The sequence below is a fragment of the Pelecanus crispus genome, chromosome 6 (genome assembly GCF_030463565.1).
Source record: "Pelecanus crispus isolate bPelCri1 chromosome 6, bPelCri1.pri, whole genome shotgun sequence".
Lineage (NCBI taxonomy): Eukaryota > Metazoa > Chordata > Aves > Pelecaniformes > Pelecanidae > Pelecanus > Pelecanus crispus.
This window is the reverse complement of record NC_134648.1, coordinates 69,538,351-69,559,068: the sequence shown is the minus strand read 5'-3', so window position 1 is coordinate 69,559,068 and position 20,718 is coordinate 69,538,351.

Here is a 20,718-nt window from a genome sequence, read left to right as displayed (position 1 = left end):
CACTGAAGAAGAATTGGAAGATATCAGTGCAAAGAAAAAAAAAATCAATAAGAAAGGTGATACATGAACCAGCAGCAGAAAAAAAAATGCACTCAAGTGCTGCTTCAGAAATTTCACCTTTTTTTTTTCCTCTCTCTTGCTTGAAATGTATTCTCAGGTGCTTGAAATAGCTTATTGTTCTGCCACTTTGATTTTGTCCTTGCTCCCCAAACACACATCTTGTGTTTCCAGAGAGGCTGCAATAAACAGGCAGCTTTCTGGTCATTATTTTCCTATTATCTGAGCCCCTTACTGAGCAATCCCTGCCTTGGAGTCTTGGTGCTGAGCACCAGCCCACCTCCAGCAAGGCATTACAGATGTGCTCAAGCCTAAGCATGCGAGTGATTGTATTGCTTCGAGTTACACTTGTCTAAGTACTCTGCTGGGTCAGGGCCTAGCAGAGTTTAACTGTTGTAAATTCATTGTCACGGCTTTGTTTAGCCATAGAAAAGCACAGTTAAGACTTTGGAGAGCTGCTTGAATGCTTAGTGAAGTGCAGAACCCTAGCTGCCATCAAAACTTAGTCTGTCGTTGTTAGGTTTTCTTCCTTATTTTCCCCAAACTTCTTCAGAAAGGATGGGAAAAGATCTGCAGGTCAAAACTACACCAGTTTTGGCTGGAGAATATCACAACAGAAGGTCACTGCTGGCCATGAAGGTCAATATCTCTCTAAGAGACTATTAGAGAGGTTTCCTCAAGCCACGCAGTAGTTCAGCCAGTGTTTGAGAAGCCACCACCGTGTGAACCGTTTTACTGAGAATTACGCTAGTTTAACCTTGCAGGCAGGGAAAAAGTTTGAGTGGAGTCAGGAGACAAATCTGTGACTGCATCTGCTTCCCAAAGACCAGGTATGCTGCACTGGGTCATTCACTGGCACAGGAATGATGCGGTTGGGGCAGGCAGAGCTTTTAGCTCTGAAGATGACAAATATCCATATTCAACTCCAAGACCTGACAGCAATTTTTGACACTGGCACGACTGAATTCATCTTAGAGGCCTGGCGTAGATAAATGGAGTCATGAAGTTGGCTTTGCTTCTTCCTCTCAGACAGATCCCGGAGGGTCATAACTAGCATCTGTTCTGTCTCTTCAAGGATGCGCACGGTGAACTCGTGTCTTCTTTTTACTACCAGGTTGTGTGAGAACTCCAGGAGCGAGGCTCAGAGATGTTATTTGACTTTGGTGCCTGCCAAACCATGACACTTCCCTATCACAGCCAGAATTGTCTTCTCTCCCCCGGCTGTCCCGATGCCTGTAAAAGAAAAGCTCCTAGATGAAAGACAAAGAAGCTGGCTAAGGCCCAACACATGGTCTTGGGAACTGATGTTGCAGATAAGGAAAACATGCAAAGGAAATACCCTAAAATCTCAACCCCTTCAACATGCCATCAGGATGACAGTGCTCTGTTACAGCTCCTATGCAATGTGGAATGGAGGATTTTTCCCCACTTTGGTTACGCGTGAAATGCAAATATCCTTTCAGCTACAAACCTGGAGACATCACCACTGTGCTGTACCTGCATTTGGTTCCTGCTCCACCCAAGGGTGAGTGCCAAAATCCAATGGAAAACTGTTATGGGTTAACATACAACTGGGAGAGCATTCTGCTCCTGCATGAGGTCTCTGCACCCTTTCAAATCAGGTGCTCACCTGCAAATCATTCATCAGGCCATTCCCATCTCAGACATCAACCCTGTAACCCAAGATGCAGTGTGAAACTCAGGCAAGCAGCTCTCAGGTGCACAAAACCACATCTGACCACCCAGGCACACAGAAATTAGGGTGCTGTACGCTGGCTTAAGCTTTACCCATCCTGTTGGGTGAGATGTCTCACACTCTTTATATAGTTCCATGCAATGTTTTGCAAATGTTTGCCTGGACAAGAAACGCTACCATATGATCACAAGCATCCTTGGTTAAGCTGGACACATTAACTATTGCAAGCCTAGCTGTTGGCAGTAGATGTTCCAGCTTCCAGGGGCAGCCGTTGGGTGCTCGCCCAGTTCAAGTGCGGCTCCCCTGAAAGACAGTGTCCCAGGGCTGCCAGCCAAACCTGTGCCAGCACAAGGGCTGCTTGGCAGTCCCACTCTGCAGTTTCTGGAGAAAAGTAAGCGAGGACTGCTGACCACGCTGCCAAGCATCATTGCAGCCCAACCATGCCTAGCCCAGCCCAACCATGCCTAGCCCAGCCCCATCTTGCAGCATGGCACCATGGGGAGTCATTGCCACCTACCACTCTTGAAACCCCCAGTTCCTGAGCTCCCAAAGGCATGAGGTATGCCTGTTGGGGCTCCTGATGTGTGAAGACTTCGACATTCAGCCTGTAGGGACAGAAGAGACACCTGGTCATTGATTATATGATCTCCTGAGATTCCTTCTGGCCCCATCTTTCTGTGATCACTCACCACTGCCTGCTGTCAGGATGGTTTTGTGATGCTGGCAGCTGTTTCCCAGCAGCTAGACTGAGGTCAGACACCAGTTAGTTGTTGACACAATTAGTTCTGGCTTGAATGGCCCAAATGATATGTTCATGTTGCAAGCTAAGACTACCAATAACAACAACAACAAAAAGCAACCAAAACCAGATAAAAAAAACCAAAACCCACAGCTTCTTGATATGTATTAGCTTCCCTTACTGTCTCAGTACTGTAAGGCTCAATACATTCTCTAGTCTTATGTTCCAGTGATGTTTTATTATATTATCATGAGACAGACAACCTACCATGCCGCAGCCACGCGTCCCTCTCAGAAGTAAATGGCTGCTCACAAGCTTCCAGCTCCAACTCTAGTGTATTCCGCTTCTTCACCTACACTTCTTCTTGGCTTTCCCATCCTCTCTTTTACCCCTTAACCAAAGATGCTGTATCAGAGGCCCTTGTCGTTGCTGGGTATGTTCGAGTGCATGAAAAACTCCTGAAGCATATTGGTTTCTTTGAGAGGTTTGCGCACAACTCCACATATCATCTTAGAAATATCTGCTTTTTTAAGCTATATGGTAATGCACACTGTGCATCTGAGATTAGAATATGGCCCTGAGGAACAAAACGCTCTTCTCTCTTTACAGCTGACAATGCATAGCTTATTTTTATGAGCTCCTCATTTTCAAGAAATTCAACTCCATTGTTTGGAAGCCACAGTTTCAAGGGAATTCTCCAAAGATGGTTCAACTTTGAGCATTGCCATTTCTACCTCTGGAGTGCAAGCATTCACTGGGTGGCATTGACCTGTGGCCTGTGTGTCCAAAGGTGGGCTGAGCATTTCAAAACCAGCTGGGAAAACCTCCAGCCTTCCAACAACCAACCTCAAAAGTGCTGGGGAAGATGCACGCACAAGGAGAAGATGCTCTTGGAAACTCTGAGAGGGTTACTCTTTTCCTGTGGCCTCCACTTGCTGCTTTGTAATAGTCCATCACCCACCACCTTCTACAATCCCATAGTGGTCCTAAGACCAGATCTAGCATCCACAGGTCCAAAGGGTGAGACTTTCTCAGACAGGTTTTCGATCAACCCTTTAGGCTATCCTCCTCCTCCCTTTTCACTCCTGAAGAGTTCAATACAATTCTTGTCCTTTCTGTTAAGCCACAGTATGTAGATTTTTTAAAAAATGGACAAAACCCATGAGAGAATGGGGAAATAAACCATCTTTTTTTGGCTAACCTTATGGATACAGAAGAACTGGTCACTCCTGCAGGAACAGTTTGCATCTCACCTCAAAATAAAGTTTATATATCTGTCTTCTCTCCAGCCCAATCCTTCTGAAGAAACATTGCCTTTAAACTGCATCACTAACATCTGTACACAAATACAATTTCAAAAGCAGAACAAATAGGGCAAAAATAAGGCAAAGTAAAGAAACTGTTCCAAATGGGCACATCATCAGCACACAGGGGAGCAGACCAAGAGCCCCAAGACTGTGTGGACTTCAACTGCCACGTACAGTCTGCTTGTACAGGGTCTACCACTCTTCTGGCCTGATCCTGCCCAGTCTCTAGTCTGCCACAATAGCAGCAGCAACGATAATGAATGAAGTTCTGCCTGCAGTAGATGTGGCTATTTCATTTTGGCAGCACGAATGTTGCTAAGTGAAAGCACGTCTTTCTGAACTGCCTTGCTCATGGGAACCATTTAATCATTATAGAGCAATTATAGAGGTCTTTATTCAGTTGTTCTTTAAGTCCTCATTCAGGCAAACCTATTTCAATGGGAACTGTGCCTGAAAGGGACTCATCAAAACCTGACCAGGAAATGGCCAGTAAGAGTAACCTATTTCCAAGAGAGAAAAACTCATGCATTACATCCATAATGGGTAACTTCTTATGAATACACCTATTGAAGTGTGTTATATTCATTAAACTCCATTTGGAGAGGAAGGGTAACCTTCCAGTTAACACAATTTCTATGGGTTCGTGAGAGCTAGGTTCTGTTCCTGGCTTTGACATAGACTCCCCCTGTGACCATGGTCACACCACTTCATAATTTTGCCTTGGATTCAGCAAAATAGGTAATAAACCGGGACAGTAGTAAGCATCAGTTTAACTGTATTTGTGGACTGCAGCCCCCAGTTCCTCCTCTGCAAAACAGAAAGAAGAACAGATCACCTCTCCTAATTTTTTTTTTTTTCTGTTCACATTTTGAGGCAGAGCCAGTCTTTTATTCCATGTACACCCAGTGCATCGTACAATATGTCTTTGATCGGGGTTGTGCTGTAACACAGAGTAGTAATACTAATTGTTATCAATACAAGCAAACAATGCTGTGCTTTTGTAGCAAATGTCCACTAGGAGCTTGACTGAGACCATCAACGTTTCATTTGGGACTTAAGCCCCATTTGAACTTGTCTCCCAAAGCGAGAGTTTACAAACACAATTTAGTCCCTACTTGAGCAGTGCTTTGAAGATGTAAAGTACTAAACTGTGTATCTGTATGTATAAGAGACAGAGACAGAATGTGTAATTTCTTTCTGCATTCAGGGAACACAAGATTTCCTTTTTTCCCCTCTTTTTGGAAGGAAGTTTACTGCTGAGACTATTAGAGAAAATGCAAATGTGCAGACTGTTTGTTAAGGCTCCAGGAGAGAAAGCACAGGCAGTTGTTACCATGAGTATTTCTAGGAAATCTTTGTCTTTAAGTGTATTTATTTAGCTAAAGAAAGTTTGCACAGCTTGTGGAGAATGGTTCTGGAGGAAATGAAATTTCAGCTGCACCTCCGTATCGCTCCTACACCTGCCAATTCTTTCGACCAGCTAGTGACGTTCTGCACCCAAGGCTCCAGCTTGCGAGTGCATTTGCAGTGCTCGCCAACGTCAGAGGTGAGCTGTTGTGCAACCACTCATTTTTTTTGCTTATTCTCATCCAAGAAAGAGGCACCAACTGTACACCTGCACACAACAGATTGCCTGTTGTAGCAGAATCCACCAGGAAAGCTCCCAAAAGCATGGGCAGGGGACACAAGGAATTTTTGAGGCAGATTCAAGAGAAAGAAAATTATATATGTTTATATAGGCTGGTATAGATGGATCCAAGCTCGACATGGTCTAAGCCAGGCTTGGTCCAGAAGACATGGAGCCATATTAGCTTTTTAGGGCTTATCAACCTGGACACAGCCCCATGCTAATGTGTCTATACAGCTTCCAAACTGGATCTAGCTTCTGTCCAGCTAGGTTGGAGAGCAGTCATTGGTGCAATCCTTATGGCCACGCTTTATTGCACTTTTCTCCGCATTTGCCTTCAACCTATGAAATCACTGCTCCAGAAAAATGCTGCAGTACAGGCAGGTGAAAGTAGGCCTTGGAAATGGTAAGCTAGAACTCCAAAAATGAGATAAACTGTTTTGATTAAAAAAAAAAAAAAACCAAACCCAACACTAAATACTTTGGTCCCTCAGTTTGAAACCAATGTTTCTGTTTCAAAATATGCCTCCATTTTATTCCAGAAAAACTGAATTGTATGAGTTTAAAAAAAAGTAATTAAATTCTTCAAACCACAATGAGATATGTTGGCTAGGGCTCAAAGACCTTTAATTCTACCTAAGGAGAGATTTTTTCCTACTTATTGGAATATTGAAATTTTTTTTAAAAATTATATGGCCAAAAGCATTTTTTCCAATTTTCAGTTATCATCACTGACACCCATTGAACTGCATTGTATTTATTCTCATGCTAAGAGATCAATATTTTGCTTTGGTTTGATTTTTACAGCTCATGTGCACACACACTCAGCACTGTGGGGACAAAAAAAAAAAAGAAAGGAAAAAGGAAAGCTATCTTCAGTAGCATGATAAGTTATCTTTCCAGTAATATTTTTTCCTTATCTGAATTTAAAATGAGTCAGATCTGGATGGAGGAATACCATTTGCTGCTTTATGTGCATATGTACTGTGCTGCATGTGCTTCTATACAAGTTTTGTGTATGTGTGTGCATTATGAATGTATTAATAATGACTTTTTTGTTGTTTATGAGGTTTTAGTAGATAAAAAGGATAAGTGTAGTGTGCTCATACACAGCAGTACACTGTGATTAAAAAAATGCATAGCTAAGAGCCTACTTAATTAACTCATCTTAAGAAAAGAAATTCTTTCAAACACCATGCAGAATTAAGACACATTCAGGCAGGTTTCTCGGAGGCCAAAGTTGCAGACAAATGACAAATGGAACCAACAAGTATTTCCAGTGAATTACCAACCTAACCTAATCTGTTTAATTGTGTTTGTAAATCCACAAGGCACCCAACCGCTTACCCAAATACCACACTTCTGTGGATCAGGTCCTAAATTACGATGTGTGTGGCATATTGCTCCAAGTACCAGACTTCGTTAAAGATCAGTCCCTTACCTTATTAACATCCACACCTGCAGAGATGGAAGCTTCTGTTCAGAGGCACTGCATCCTCAGAGATCCCAGTGGTAACTTCTGTGTTTAGTGAAATCATCCTTTGTAGTAATTATATTTTCCAAAGGAAAGCAAAAGAAATCAGTAACCTTCCCAAAACACAGTTTCTTTCATTACCTTTTAGCAGAAGGCTTACTCTTGTTAGATATAGCCAACAGAAGACATGGATATCCAGAATTACCCATATGAATACAGAAATATTGGTCTGAAGAAGGGAGAGATACAAGGAAAAGAGTATTTATACATGGCTATTCTACTCCATTTATTCCCTACAGGACATAGATGCATTCTTGGATGTGTCTTTGTGGCATGGAAATGGGTTCATCTCAAATGCCAGCCAAATAAGAGCAATAATTTGATGATACCTATCCATTACAGGCTTCCTTATAAATAAGGCTCTGAGAAGAACACAATTTCTCAAACCTCATCTTGCCTCCAAACTCTTCTCCTCTCAGGGGACATAACCTTCAAAATAGGAGAGCCTCAAACAAATGGATCTGAGACCTAATTTGTCACCACAAAATACAATCTCAGTTTCAGAAGTAGCATCCTACTATACAGAAGAGCTAAGAGCCATTCATCTGATATGAAAACCATTGGCTTCTTCCACTCAGCAAAACCACAATGTGGCAGGCAGAATCACAGAAATAGCTCTTACTCATACAAAGGCTGTATTCTCCTATTTTTGTGGGATAATATTTCAGTCTGTGACACATCCAGCAGGTGAAGTTTTCCCAGGTAGTTGGCAAATGCTAATGAAATATTCTCAGTAGTCCTTCACAGCTAATTTGTAATTTTCCTAAGACAGACCTAACAAAAAACCACTACTTGGAGTGCTACAGCCCACATCATCAACATCACCCCAATGAAATTGCACTATTTAATTTTTTTTTTTGTTATACTCCCAACTATGTGATCACTGTCAAACCACCACATGAGAAAGCAGATCCCAATTGGGTATTTACAGTCCAGCATAATGTGCCATAAATATTCTTGGAGCACTTTGGTCACTTTGGAGGAACTTGAGAGAGATTATATTTTTTACTGCTTGAACCCCACAGGAACTGCTTGATATGATACAGACTTTAGAAGGGGGCTGATGTCTTGGTGTGCAGGACTGAATATCTGTTTTTTCCATCTGATTAATATAAGGAACCCATACCTACCCCATCCATCTACAGAGTCTCTCTCTCCAGTTCAGTTAGTGATAACCACAAAAATGCTAAACAGAACAAACAAGGATTTACCCTGAAGTAATCTGCAGGTGCCACATCAGCCAATCTTCCCTTCAGATACACATACAGAAAAGATAACGCAATATTTAGCAATCCATTTTTCTATTCTGTTTCATTACCACCTCAATGGAAAAAAAATATATATGAATACACACACACATATATATATGGAATGGAGTCGGGGCAGGAGGAGTGAAGATACAGGAAAATGTAACATTTAAGTCCCTATAGTCAAGCTTACTGCTGCATAATCAGAGAGGAAAGTAAATCCAAGAATTTGCAGAAATTCCGAGCTGAGATCAAAACTGGAACTTGTTTTCCATCCCCAAAACATTGTTTGACTTTAGGGCATTGTAGTCTTCTACCTTATATGTGTCCTCAAAAAAAAAAAAAATTGAACTGTGTAATGGGAACAGGTGCCAGTAATAAAGCCTAGAAACTCTATTTGTCCTCATAAGAAATTGTCATCTCACTACATAAGTACAGCCTGGTACTGTCGATAAATATGAACAGCATTTTGATAAAGATAAATTATAAAGCAGTTCTTTGGTCTTCTAAAGAGACTGGGTATTGTGGACAGCTGTTTGGCTGCTGGAGCTACATTTAATGAGATTTATGCACAAAATTGTTTGCACGTTTGAGTGATATATTTCACAATGGCACTGAAAACAATTGGGTGTTGTGGGATAAGTACCTTTTACAGTATATCAAGGTCAAACCTTTTACTTGATGTACTTAACTAACCATGTAAAATATTACATCAGCAAGCCTGTGAGGCACTTAGAGATATATTCATATTTGCATAATGTCCTCTGTAAGTTAGTCTGCGGTCCTTAAGGGTGTTTAGAATAACTGCATGCAAGAATATACTTAATCCAATCTCATTTTAGCTTTTGCTCTTTTAAGATTTCAAAATTAATAAATCCTCCTGATACTCCAAATTACCATGAGCTTTTATAAGCATAACTTTGTAACTTTAACCCATTTATGAACATACCCTACAGGCATATGTACTAATGAATAAGAAATAACATTAGAAGTTTAAAGATGGTCTCTTTATGAAGTAATGTAAGAAAATCCTGTTAGCTGGATCAAGTACAAAAGTGTGATTTCTTAAAAATAGAAAATCCTTCACAAAATTACTTGTAATTACAATAACCAAAGGATAAAAAGTAAGAATAGTTTAAGTATTGTGCATTATTTAACTTGGTACATGAAATATGTTTTATGTATATGTATGAAGCATGCAAATAGAAATCTGATCTAAAGTGTGCTTCCATGGCTACGGGATTTTAATTTATTTATTTATTTTCTATTGTGCTTGATTGCTGTCAAGAATACTGATAGATAAAGGATTTCAAATTACCTTAAACACTGTGCTTTTTCAAGTGAATTAAGCTTTCCTCTTGTTTGCCTGTAAGACATTTGGAAGAGGTGGGGAAAATCTTCCTGGTCAAAGGTTCTCCCAGCATCCCACAAGTTCTCCAGGATCCATAAGCTAAACATCTTCTTTGGAGAATTAAAAAGATGATAACAACTCATCACAATAAATGGGTCAATAAGGACATTTCTCCACCCGCTTGCCATGAGGTTGAAGCAGCAACCACAGTCTGCCCGCCATCAGGAGTCATTACAACCCAGTGAATACAATTTCCTGGTGCCCAAAACCTGCGAGAAGGGGAAGGGAAGGGGACCAAGATCCTGGACACTGATGCTGGTGGCTCATGGGAAAAAAAGGCCATGTGGGAACCACAGGGAAGTGAGGAATAAAGGTTCATTTTGTCCACCACCTACTTAATATGGGCAGAAAAAGCCCAGAGCATCTCTTGCTTCCCCCCACCCCTTCCTACTTAAAGTTAAACATTAAATGGCCAAACTATAGGGATCTCCCCTTTGCCAGTTATTACTTATTATGATAATCCATTTTGTTCTGTTCCCAGATCAGCCTTAATCACTATTCTCCTTGCACAAAATAACGAAAAAAGGGGGTTTATCTGGTATGAGCAGTCAGTGTGTATCATCAGAGCTGCTTTAGATCAATGGAGCTATGATACTAAGAAAAGCTGAACAGCTGGCCCTGAGACCTTAGTGTTCCCAATAGATTAACTCTGTTGATTTTCTAAGAGTGGCATTTCAGCATATCGAGAATGTATTGCTTTCAGAAGGAGGACAGGTGCAAGTCCCAGACGTCAAAGGAGTCACCCTTTTATTGTAAGGAAGCTGAAGTGTATTGACAGGTCTCACAACGAAAGCCATTTCATTCATCACATGTTGACTTTGGCAAATTTTGCCCTGCTCGGTGGAGCAAGAATAAAATAAATTTAAAGCAATGACAACCGAGATTCTGCCAGGTGGGTGTGCTATAGAGATGCTCTACCACTCTTCCACTGGATGTCACTCTGACATTGAGCCGAATTCTAGACTTTCCGCAGACCAAAGTGGCTTTGTTCAGGGAATAATGCAAGAGCTGGTGGAGAGAAAAGCTAAGTGACTTCTTATTAAAGCAGCTTCAGATATCCAATAACTCTTTGAGAAGTGATGCTTTGTCACAGGGATTGATGGGGCAAGACAGCAAATAAACAATAATTCTTCAGCCTTAGCAAAACAAGGTTGGGAGGGGATAGATCTGCTGTAAATAAATCTGTAGATTTAATGCCTAGAGGGAGAAACTACTGAAGCTAAAGGACAGTAATGCACATGAGCATAAGAGAGTCTTGATCTTATTTAGACTGGAAATTAGAGAAAGGTTTCAGAGTATAAGATCAGAGGGGGTATGGCATTGCCTGGCTAAGTGGCCTAGCAGGACAGTTCTCCCCCTCCACCCAAGAAAACAAACCCCAAGCTAGGATTAGAATGGACCTTGATCTGTTTATGAATGGCACTATAGCACATCACTGCATGGGTCAGGAGGTGACCTAAATCTGTGACCCAGGAGGTCTCTTCAATTATCAGCAGCACCTTAGCTACTACCCACCTCCACTACATACTAAGGCAAAAGATTTTGTATGGAGTACACTCCACAGCTGAGAATGACTGGAGATATTTCTGCCTCCTGGCGTTCTCCTGCCTCCCCTACACTTGTTTTGTCACATTCACAACACAAAGGGACAGTCAAACAGGACTAAGAGACATCCTGAACTGGGCAGGTTTTACAGCACCATAGATGAAATCACCAGGAACTGTATTTATCTCAAGTCATTAATATTTGGTCTAGACAAAGGACTGAAAGTGAAGCGATACACCATACAATGCTAATAGCTGCTGGAGATGTTACCTGTGGTATCCCAGGAAATTCTTTAATAAAGGCAAATTTGTTTGCAGAATTAATTTCAGATCACTTCCCTTGCAAAGTCTCAGAGGCCCTTGGAGATGGCAGTTTAGGTGCTCCCCGTGCTCCTCCTCTCCTCCATCTGCCTAACAGGTGACATGCCATGATACGACTGAGCCCAAGCACACAGAGCTTTCAGAGGGTTTCAGGCCACCTCCTGCTTTCCTTGCACAAGGCTGCACTGGACTCTGACAAAGCTCCCCTGCTGCAGAAACATCTGGATTCCCAAATCTCTGACCTCTCAGTGGCGCTGCCATGCATCTGCTCCGACAGCACCAATGACCAGGGGTCTTACAGCTGCTGTCCTCCACAGCGCTTGCATGAGGGATCTCCTGTGTGTCTCACCCCCATTCTCCACCCTCCCAGGCAGGCTGTTGGAAAGACAGCCAACTAAATTGCTACCCTAGTGATGAAGAGAAACCCCTTTACAACAGAATTCACACCATCTCATTAAAACAATAATTAAGAGTCTAGACACTTAGACCACCTCTCTGTTCTTGTAGTCTACATTAGCATCACCGAAAGTCGTCTCCTTCCCTTCAGAATCAGCCTCCACCAGAATATGATAATGCCTGAAGAAATAGCAAGAGACAGGTCAGGGTTTGGATAAGCCTACCTAGCTTTCACTAACCAAAAGTAATAATTCAGGTAGCTTACAATCCCCATGAGCTTGTGCAAGGGAATAATTTAAAGAGAGCACTGTTAGTCTCTTAACAACCAAGAAAAAAAGAATTAAAAACAATTAACTACTCTTCTTCCTGCTTCTGATCATGGATTCTCATGGATCATTAAGCAAGCCTTGCAAATGCTAGTCAAGGTCAGCCTTCTTCAGACTACCATCACTAATGTGAGAAAAAGACCAAACAGGAAAACAGCAGTGCTTCTTGTTCTTATATGGATGGTTATATCTAGATATTTACTAAGCAAAAAAACCTTTCCTTTCAAATATAGCATTAATATGAATCCTGAGTTCAGACTGTGTGCCTGCAGAAGATCTTATAGGAAAGTACAGAAAATATAGGAACAGCCAAATAGAGTGAGTATAATGAAATCCAAATTGTAGCAATAGAATGCAAATGCTGAGTATGATTGAAGAAAGGCCAACTAAGCATCTCTGGGAAGGCCATGCTACAGGCATTCATCCTAGCGGGCAACCAGAAGACAAAGAAATAAAATTGAGCATTTCTGAAAAATTCAGAGGTCCATGAATTTTTGCAGAGAACTACCAGCATGTCCTTGGCAGAGAGAAAAGAAGGCAACTTTTAACAGCAAACAAAGATTTCTAGCATCTGCAAAACCAGCAGTAAAAATATTATTTTGTGATAGAAAGATTATTCTTTACATCTAACAGTATGAATTACTGTCCGCAGAATATACCTATTTGTGACTGCATAATAATTTTGTGTACACAGTCAACAGTGTCAAATGCACAGAGAAAAGATGTCACTGAACCTTAGCCATATGACAAGTTGGAAGGGACTTTACCACCGTATTACTGAAATTATCAAGGAAAGAAGAGTCTGACGTTCCTAAATTTCTTAAAGGATGAATAATTTGATTTAATTCCCACACTGAATAACAGATTTACTTGTAAATGCTCAGACTTTCATTCTGCACTCAGGGTAAGCACCCTGGCTTTGGGGAAGAAACACTATATTTTCTTTTATACACAACAGTAAGTTGGAGACAACCCTTCAACTGCAAATCTCAATTCCCCTCATTTATTGGGCCATCATTGATGCCTCCATAACTGCAGAAGTCAGAGATTTGAGAGTTTTGAAAGGGTTTAGATTCAGAAGTCCCATTAGACTCATGGGAACCATTCCTGTAAATCTTTCAGGCAGCTCTAAAAAATTTCAGTCTATATTCCTTCCCCCTCCCTTTGCATATTTTAGAGAAACTAGACACACCCCTGGAGAACAGCAGCAAGCAGAGGAGACTACATTATCATCAGTGTTAGCAAGGTAAAACAAGAGAATTGGCTTTGCACAGTAGGAAAATTTAATAAAAGGCACTTAGAAGTGCCATCATGTTTGTCCTGCACGTCTAGCTGTCACACATGGTATCAAGTGACTGATGTTGCAATGCTATGTGGTACAAGGCAAAGTAAGCTGCATATAGTGGCTGGCCAGAGATGAAAATGCTTCTGAAAGATTGCAAGCTACTCCTGAACATAAAAAGAAAGATAAGTTTAAAAAGCTGAAGAAAGGAAAGAAAAGAAATTCATCCCATTTCAATTAACTGGGAAGGCTGAATGGAAATATTTACGCCCAAATAGCACTATCAGCTTCAAGTCTGATTCTCCTTTAGGGGACAGAAAGTTTGATAAAAAAGCAACACTCTGGTGCTGATTATGATAAATGCTCATTGAAGATGTATTTTGGTGGCGATAAGGAGCTGCGTGACCTTGCGGAGACCCAGTGCTCCAAGGCAGACACTTGCAGCGGCGGCAGCCGCACCGCCATACAGGAGCAGCCCTTCTGCAGAAAAAGCAAAAAAAGAAATGAGCTCAGCTCTGACACAAAACATCTTTTAACTCAATTACTGTTTACAAACACAGCCATGCTCCTGTCTGGGGAAGCAGAGCCCAGATACTGTCAAACTGGATAATGAAATGGAAAAGGGAGGGGGGAAAAAAGCGCGCCTTTGCCCCAGCATCCCTCCTTTTCCTAGCTCTGGTCATTCGGAGAAACGCATCCAATCCCACCCGGAGATGCAGCGAGGATTGGCCTCCCAAGAGGAGCAGGCAACATAAAAGTCTGGAATGTACTCTGTCCTACACCCATCATGGCACAGCATTTGAATATTGGATTTAGTGTTGTGCTTCCACAGATATAAAATTAGGCCGACAGAAGTCTGGATTCAGGCCCTTGCTCCATACTGCTAACTTGTAGAGAGCCGGTAGCCAAAAGCATTTGGAACGGTTGTCTCTCTCCAGATGCTGCCATTCATTTCTGTGGGAACAAGACCACTTACATCTAATTACAGTTTCTGCTCAAATTAACAGGACAGAAATGACAGCAAAAAAAAAACTTCTCTGGACTAACTGGGAGACCTTTCGTCGGCACGGCTTATAAAGCAGTTGACTTTCAAACACACCAACTTTTAAGTAATTTAAAGTTCACACGTTTGAACTGCTCAGTTTGTCTCATCAGCATATTAAAGCAACAGCAAAAGGGAGAGAAAAGGGACAGTTTTATTAAAAAGATCTCCTGCTTGTGAAAGATTTGTTAAATGACCTTGCAGTCAAGTATAGAATTGGGATCATCATGGCACAAAACATTGTTTTCGTTATCAAACCAAATGCCAATTGCACATTACATTATATGATGTGGGCTAGAAGTTATACAAAGACACGTGTTTTCACTGATATTGCATACGGACCGAAAAACAGGTATGTTGTCTTACGTGTGCATATGCTTCTGTCTCTCACTTAATTGTGGAAATCAGGTCTAATTCTCCTGAAGGATAAGAAAATCTGCAGTTTTCAGATGAGAATCAAGCCACCCATGTACACGTCCCTTCCTTGCATTACATTCACCATTGGGATCATATCAGTAGTCCATTGGACACAGAATATTTCTGCCCTTTTGCTATCACTGTCAGCTGGACTATGTTATCATCATAGGTGTTGACTAACTTTGCTTGGACTGGTCCAGTCATAAAAAGGATGGAAATAGAGGAAAGTGTAAGGCTATGAGATTCCTTCCCTCTGTTTTGTCAGGCAGTACTAACGCAGTGGCTACAGTCCCGTAAGGGGTCTCCATGTCCTGCTGGTGAATTGACATATGATTCAGGTTTCCTCCCTGCCAAAGAGATGATCTGTGCATGAAAATCATTCTGTGCTATTAATCATTATTGATTTATTATTCTGGTCCAACCTTGAATAGTCACTGTCTCTCTTAGATCTTAATCAATGTGTGGTAGATAAAATCATTCGTATCATTCCAAAAGAGGTGGTTACATCAACATAGTTAATAGCTTAATACATTCAATGGAAAATCCTGTTCCTTTTTTTCACGTAAATTCACCAGCAAACAGGTTCTTTTGCAGTTCCTTACCAGCAGTGCTACTGCATTTGGGTATTACCTGGATGCATAGGGGGACATAGAGCAATGCACAGCTGTCATACGGTGTGGGAACGTGCACTGCCCTACTTACTAATTACACCTGATTAATCATTTCTAAGCTCTGAGTGAATCTACACCTGATACACACAGATATACACAAGCAAACACTTACCAGCTCGGAATGAGCAAATTACAAACTTGAAAAGGGATGGACAAAGAAGCATGCACAGAAGGTACCGCTAGATACGGGCCCTCTGCCTGATGTTACAGGTAGGTAAGGGTCAAATACGAGCAATGGATTACACTTTATAGGATACCCATAACCCATCTTAAGACCCATACCACTGTCAAAAAAAATTAAAATGAGTTTGTAGTTGACTTCCAACACACGGGCTCCTAAATTTTGGAAGTTATTTCTCCCCCAGACTTCACAATTGGACACAATTTTAAAGGACCTGACAGCGAGGTCCAGCTCCTGACTTGTTCCAAGGGGCAAAGTAAAATCACAGAAACCATCAGACATCGATTTTTTGTGTGCCAGTTGTGAAGGCAGCTGATTATGGAGCAAGAATTTACAGACTGCAATGCACAAAATTTGCCGTTTCCATCTATTTCAGCAGCAGAGCCCTTAAGACACACCAATCAAGGTAAAAATCCTTCTCTAGAAATATGGACCTCACCTCAGACTGGATAGACTTTAAGAAACATTTCAAACCTGAGATAAACAAAAGAACAGGAGGAAATATTGTACAATGTCAGTATTGTATAATGTTCATAGGACCAAACTCATAGGAAAAATTCATAGACCAAATTCATAGGAAAAACAGGAATTAGTTTTAACTGAAGTTTTTCTCCCCTGTCCTGCCTTTTCTTAGGAGAAAGGAAGGCTCTGCATTTGCTCCCACTTAATTATTCCAAACACACAGACATGGTGCTTCAGCACATTATGCCTGTTTAAAAGTGATTTTTGAACAAACACTGTAAAATCTATTGGACGTGCATAGAATTCCTTGCTGAGGGTCCAGCCCAGTTTCCACTGGTCAGTACTTGGAGTTCAATGGCAGTTGTGTTGGACCTTTAAGGTGAGATTTTCAAAAGCTTCCCAGTGACTCACAGTGTGTCTACACAGTTAGTTAAGCTTATGTCTGGGCCTGATCCTTAACTCAGTAATCATCTGCACAGTTAACCCTCCACACGCCTATAGTTTGATGCTTGAAGACCTTCAGGAAGCGTAGGGTAAGAGAAGAACCAGCCCTTTTGAGGAGCTGTGAGGGAAAAGGCTGTGAACTCTTTCCATAGGTGGTGCAGTAGGAGGAGCTCAGGATGAAGGAACAGCTTCTCAGGATGCTCCTCAGCTGCTTAGCTGGTGATGTTAACTCCACTGTTTGACTTTGCACTGAGAGGGACTGCAAGCGTTCACATGGTTGGTAACAGCAAAGCAGAAACTTCGAAATTTATGAGTACCTCAGCAATGGAAGCACTGTTAACTAGGAGTACATGAATATTGCCGCTAGAGCTGAAGCTGATTGTATACTTAAAATTAGAATCATAGAATGCTTTGGGTTGGAAGGGACCTTTAGAGATCATCTAGCCCAACCCCCTGCAGTGAGCAGGGACATCTTTAAGGTACTTAATGTATAATTAAGTTGTGTTCATCTCTTCTGCTGAACCCAACCTCTAGAATAGCCCTAAAAGTCCAGCTTTCCACAGAATCGATATCCCAGCCTTTCCTCCAGGGAGGTTCCATGGAGTAGGGAACCACAGCAGTATAACTCCATTTTTACGTATTTTTAAAAAAAAGTTAACATAGTTTTACTTTCCTGGAATTAAACTCACACTGGTAGTTATAAGAAGAAACCAATAGGTATGAACCAGGTGAAAGAGAAAAGAAACTTTTATCTTCAAGCTGCTGAAAGATTTGAAGTGTTTTGTAAGGGACTAGCTAAATATTGATTTTTTTTTTTCCCCCCCCGGTAGAAAAATCACAGAGCATTGAATTTTTATAACAAGGAAACAGACAACTATCAATTTGTGATCAGCTTGCACCATCTTGGTCTTTCCCAGAAGAGATTTCTTTCTAGCCAAATATTAGGGATATTGTCAGTTGGTTCCAAGGATAAATTCCTGGAATAACAGCCACTAAGTCGACAGGTTTAAAGCTTTATCTAGAGGGAACGTAATAGGGAATGTGCGACAGAACAGATTTTTCACTTGAGACTCATTCCAAGAGCTGCAAAACTACAGCAGTTTCCAAAATGTAGGACAGACTTCCTCAGGTTATTGCCTTACACACATGTCCACACAGCCAAGGATTAAAAATTCACAAGAACATCTTGTCATACAGCTCAGCATTCAACTTGCTTTCCAGTCTCTGAATCTAATCTTACCTTGAGCATTCCCTATCTCAGGAGGAAGCTAGTCTTGCAGTTAAGACAGGACTAGGCTGCAAAGTCACAAGAGTTCAAGTCCCAATCCTGCTTCTGAGTTTTGAAGAACTTGTTTAATTCGTCCAAGATGCAGCTTTCCATATGCAGAATGGGGATAATACCACTTGCTTTTGGTTGTCTGTTCAGTTTCTCCAGATCCTAAGTTATTTAGGAAATAGTTTCTTACTGTATATTATTATCCTACCTATATATTATTATCTTACCTATATACCTCTTGCCTATACACCTTCTGGTTTTTGGACATCCAATGCCATTGGACCCCTTAAGCAATGTAGCAATATTAGTGAAAGCTAGCGAAATAATGCCAAAGGATATCATGGTGCATGCAGCTTTTAAAGCCAGGTTAGACAAAAGACTCTCCAGAATGTTTTAAACAAAACCGATCCTGTCTTGAAGACCATGGATCAGTGACATCATTGCTTCTCAACATGGTTTGCCACTTAAGAACTGTTTCTTCTCTCACCCTGGTATGAGGTCCTGGGTCTGAAGGGATTCCATCTCTAATTTAATGTCTATTGCACGAACACCAGGAAGGCATCACTGAAGAAGGAAATCAGCTTTGTGACTCCTACCTTGACAGAAGCTGAACTGCATTTCAACCTAAAACTGATGGGCCTGATGGAGAGACTTCAGGATGAAATTCTCTGGCTAACGTAGGCCAGATGTCAGGACAGATGATCATAGTAGATCCTGCTAGTCTCACAAAAAATTGGCTAATCCACTGTGGCCAACTGTCAGCTCGGGCTCATGAGGAAGCAGTGATTTCTTACTGTACTGGCATGCAGGCCATGCAAGGAGTAGTCATAGGGAAGCCTTTGCAAAATTCTGAGGAGCAAATATCATTCCAAATATTGCAGACCACTCGGTGATTTTTTTGCATATCAGAAAAAGGGATGTGTTCAGAAGAATATAGCCTGCAAATTGTTCGCCCCGTTCCACTAAGCCTACTAAATCATCTGGAGGTGTCCCAGTTAAGCAGAACTACAATCCCTATTAAGTAGCACTCATTGCCACTAAGCATCGTTGGACTTACGCGATTTCCCTTGTAGATGTCTGGATTAAGTGGTTTTGCCAACTAAGCACCTCCTTTTTCTGATTCAGCGGAGCGTACTGAATCGTACGTATTTATTTGCTTTATATATTTCAAATAGCATGAAAACTGGCTGGTTTTGTGGAAATTAAAATACAGTTTATCTGTTGCACAAATTTTCAATACACGTGAGTTCCCAATGCATGTGGAATACATTTCATACCATCTATATATACAGTCCTGCATTATGTATATAGTGGTTTTCAAAGAGCAGCAAACAGCCTTCCCATGCACTTACCCTGGTCTGATAACATTCTTATGAAACAGAAATCATATGCTGAACGTTGGAATAATGACAGCGCACAAAGGCAGGGAAAATAAATAAATAAAGAAAACCAAAATCCAGGCACCTTGAAGCAGAGCTCTGAGAAACCACCTGTCTCAATGGAAAATCCTAAGGCTGGTGCATTTGGCCGCTTTCAGAGCATAGTTCAGCAAGTAATGCCTCATTCATTGGACACTCAAAGCTCTAGAGTCACATCTGTTTGTGCTGGCGTGAGATTGGCATGCTGCTCCTGCTGATGAAAGCTGAAGCGATGGTGCCAACTGACAGGGAAAAGCATGGCTTTCAGGATTTTTTCCTTTCTTTCCTTTTGCTGCAAGTATTCTAATACAGTGCCAAGGTGGTGAAAGAGGCGAGCGCATACAAGTTTTCTTCGGAGGACAAGGGGGATGGAAGGAGGGATGTGGTGGGGGAAGGCATCTTGTCTGAAATCTGAACCTGTCAGAGTTCTTTCTTTTTTGATGATAGCAGAACAGGTCAACAATGATCTGGACCATGGAAGGCATCAGAAGGTTTGCCTTTATCTTCTACAGAGGCAGCTTCAGTCCCTGCGCCTCTGTGTGGCAAGCACACACGCCCTCCAACCTAAAGTGTGAATGTGCCTGATTTTCAGAATATAATCTTTACAAATTGCTTCCTTTTCAGCTGAGGCAGATCAAGCACTCATAGGATTTTAGACTCATGCGTTTGACCCAGTGAAGTGTTTAGGCATTGATGAATTAGGGGCTGCAAAGCCCAACATCCAGGTGCTTGGTCCCAAGAGACCCTACAGCTTTGTGGTGCATGCCTAGGTTCCTTTATCAACAGACGGCGAGAGCTGGAGGCCTCTGAATTTGGCTGATGAATCCTTTGCAGCTCATGCTTAAAACAGTAACTCTGTCACCTTTATTCAGCATAGTCCAAACAACTCACACTTCCATTTTTCTCCATCCTTTCCTGAGATTAATCAAGGAACAATATCCACCTAGGCTACTCTATAGCCCAAGAGGTGCAGACTACTTCAAGCTACTACCTCCACCACAGGATAGCAGCGATGGGTCAGGGACAGAAACTTCATTTCTAGGTAGGTTCAGATTAATAGGAATTGATGCTATGGCCCACAATTTGAGTTGTAAAAATAGGGCTCATGCAGGAATAAATGTGAGACCTAGGACTCTACTCTTCTGAAGGAGCAGAGGCTGCAAATTGTTTGAAACCCAGTTTCAAATATGGTTCCTTAAAAATCAAGTGGAAAGCAGAACGAGGAAAAACAACACATAACTTGCCTCTTGAAACAGCATCACCAGAAGGAAAACAACACATGATTCATGAGGCCAGATCTCAGGGAGTTTTTTTCCAGTG